Raw genomic sequence first — 3,128 nt, 5'->3', positions numbered from 1 at the left:
ATGCCTATGCTGCGATACCTACCACTTGCTTATCATGCCTCCCATATTGTTGAACCAAGCCTCTAACCCACCTTGTCCTAGCAAACCGTTGATTGGCTATGTTACCGCTTTGCTTAGCCCCTCTTATAGCGTTGTTAGTTGCAGGTGAAGATTGAAGTTTGTTCCTTGTTGGAACATGGAGATCGTTCCTTGTTGGAACATTGTTTTACTTGTTGGGATATCACACTATATCTTATTTAATTAATGCATCTATATACTTGGTAAAGGGTGGAAGGCTCAGCCTTATGCCTGGTGTTTTGTTCCACTCTTGCCGCCCTAGTTTTCGTCATATCGGTGTTATGTTCCCGGATTTTGCGTTCCTTACACGGTTGGGTTATAATGGGAATCCCTTAACAGTACGCTTTGAATAAAACTCCTCCAGCAAGGCCCAACCTTGGTTTTACCATTTGCCACCTAGCCTTTTTTCCCTTGGGAGTCGCGCATCCCGAGGGTCATCTTCATTTTAACCCCCCCGGGCCAGTGCTTGTCTAAGTGTTGGTCCAAACTAGAGCCACTTGCGGCACCACCTCGGGGAAACTTGAGGGCTGGTTTTAGCTGTACGTAGTGTTCATCCGGTGTTGCCCTGAGAACGAGATATGTGCAGCTCCTATCAGGATGTCGGCGCATCGGGCGGTCTTGCTGGACTTGTTTTACCATTGTCGAGGATGTCTTGGAGTACCGGGATACCGAGTCTGATCGGAATGTCTCGGGAGGAGGTCTATTCCTTCGTTGACCGTGAGAGCTTGTCATGGGCTAAGTTGGGACACCCCTGCAGGGATTTGAACTTTCGAAAGTCGTGCCCGCGGTTATGGTCAGATGGGAATTTGTTAATGTCCGGTTGTAGATAACTTGAACCTTAACTTAATTAAAATGAGTCTACTGCGTGTGTAACCGTGATGGTCTCTTTCCGGCGGAGTCCGGGAAGTGAACACGGTGTTGGAGTTATGCTTGACGTAGGTTGTTTTAGGATCACTTCTTGATCATAGTTTATCGATTGTGCTTTGCCTTCTCTTCTCACTCTCTTTTGCGTATGTTAGCCACCATATATGCTAGTCGCTTGCTGCAGCTCCACCTCATACCTTTTACCTTACTCATAAGCTTAAATAGTCTTGATCGCGAGGGTGCGAGATTGCTGAGTCCCTGTGGCTCACAGATACTTTCAAAACCAGCTTGCAGGTGCCGTTGAACCGTGCAGGTGATGCAACCAAGCTCAGGAGGATCTCGATGAAGATCTTGTCCTTTGTGGTTTCGTTCTAGTTGATCAGTAGTGGAGCCCAGTTGGGGTCGATCGGGGACCTTGTCGCATTTGGGGTTCTTCTTTTATTTTGGCTCCGTAGTCGGGCCCTGATTGTATTTGGATGATGTAATGCTTTATTCATGTATTTGTGTGAAGTGGCGATTGTAAGACAACTATGTATCTCTTTCCCTTATGTATTACATGGGTTGTGTGAAGATTACCTCACTTGCTACATTGCTTTCAATGCGGTTATGCCTCTAAGTCGTGCTTCGACACGTGGGAGATATAGCCGCATCGAGGGCGTTACAAGTAGCCGGCCATAACATGCATGTAAAAAAGTTCTTGGGAGTCCGTGCTACAGCTAGCTGTCCTCCCCAACTCGTCATTCTCTTCCAGTACTACTAGTACTCCATGGCGCGATCCATCGACAAGCAGGCGGGAAAGTTATCGTATACTTGGTTTGCGGTGAGTGGCATGCCGAGCGACCGTGTGGGGTCGAGCCATGGGGGAGGGTGAGACACGAACGTGACAGACGTGATTTAAACTTTGGTTTTGCTCGATGGCGCGATCCAACGAAATGAAACGTTGGTTTCTCTCCGTTTCCATTTTTTCTCCGGAAAAATGGGAGCTTTCCACTCCATTTGCATTCCTTTTTGACCAACAAAGCAACATGGAGATGGAGCTACGTGGGGAGCTGCGGCAGTGGAGCAAGCTGGCTCCAAAAGGAAGATGGACTACCTGGGACGTCGGGCTGTAGCTAGAAGGGCGGTTGGGACGCGGCATCGGCCCATACCGCGGTGACCCCCGATTGGGACGCACCGACTGTGGATTTTCTCCCTCGCCGATGTCGACCGCGCCTATGCACAACATTGTTCCCTTCCCCAGCTGCGGGATCAGGCCGGATATGTGACCAGCGGTGTGGCCACCGTCGTTCTATGCTTGTGAAGAGAGCAACCCAAGCAAGCAGGCTTGTAGCTTAGGCTCCTGCTGGTGTATATATAGTGGTTTTCTTTTTCTCTCCATATCAACCATTTTATATTGCGTACGTGTCATTGAAGAGTGAAATTATGGTTGCTTCTTCCGACTAACTTACTGTGTGATTTAACTGCTCCTTTAGAGGCCCCTACACGTACTCCCCCTACGTGTATGCAACAGTCACACGTACACATGGACGCAAAAACACGCGCGATGCCGTAATGCATGCATGTCCGAGCACACGACGGAACACACACGGTCACGCTCAAATGCTCAACCTACACATGCATGCACACACATACTCAGCCAGGGCGAGCTAGTGACCATATAAACACCGGAAAATGTATATATTGAGCGCAATGAGCGTATTATGAAGTCCACGGACCGTCTTTTTACAAATATACAGTGACAGACAGTGTATTTATCTCGTTTGAAATTAAGCCATATTAACTGGAGAGGAGGAAGTATGGACTAGCATTACTTTGTTGTATCCCGTCAACTTGCCGAACGAGGAGAAGCTTGCAGGACGGGAGAAGCTTGTGCCCAATGGCTCGCAGGACAAGGAGAAACTTTTGACTAATGCAAGTTGTCCTTCGCTCAGGCGGTGGACGTGCAATAGTTAATTCGGTGTCAGATTGCCAGAAGCATACACTATACTAGTAGTACTATTATTGTTGCACTTCCCGAAGAGGCGAACAGCCAAGCGCAAAGTTTACTAGTACTAGTACTACTACTATAGTCTATAGAGGTAGTACTAGGAACCAGATGGAGAAACGTCTGCACTCTTATTATATTTTTAAAATGTGATAAAGCAATCTTCAACACATTGGTTCTCTTCGAGGGTTCTCGCATGTGATAATGGAAGTTGATTTCATGG

Source organism: Triticum urartu, chromosome 6A (genome assembly GCF_056163025.1).
Source record: "Triticum urartu cultivar PI428250 chromosome 6A, HENAU_Tu73, whole genome shotgun sequence".
Taxonomy (NCBI): domain Eukaryota; kingdom Viridiplantae; phylum Streptophyta; class Magnoliopsida; order Poales; family Poaceae; genus Triticum; species Triticum urartu.
Note: the sequence above shows the minus strand (reverse complement) of the source record.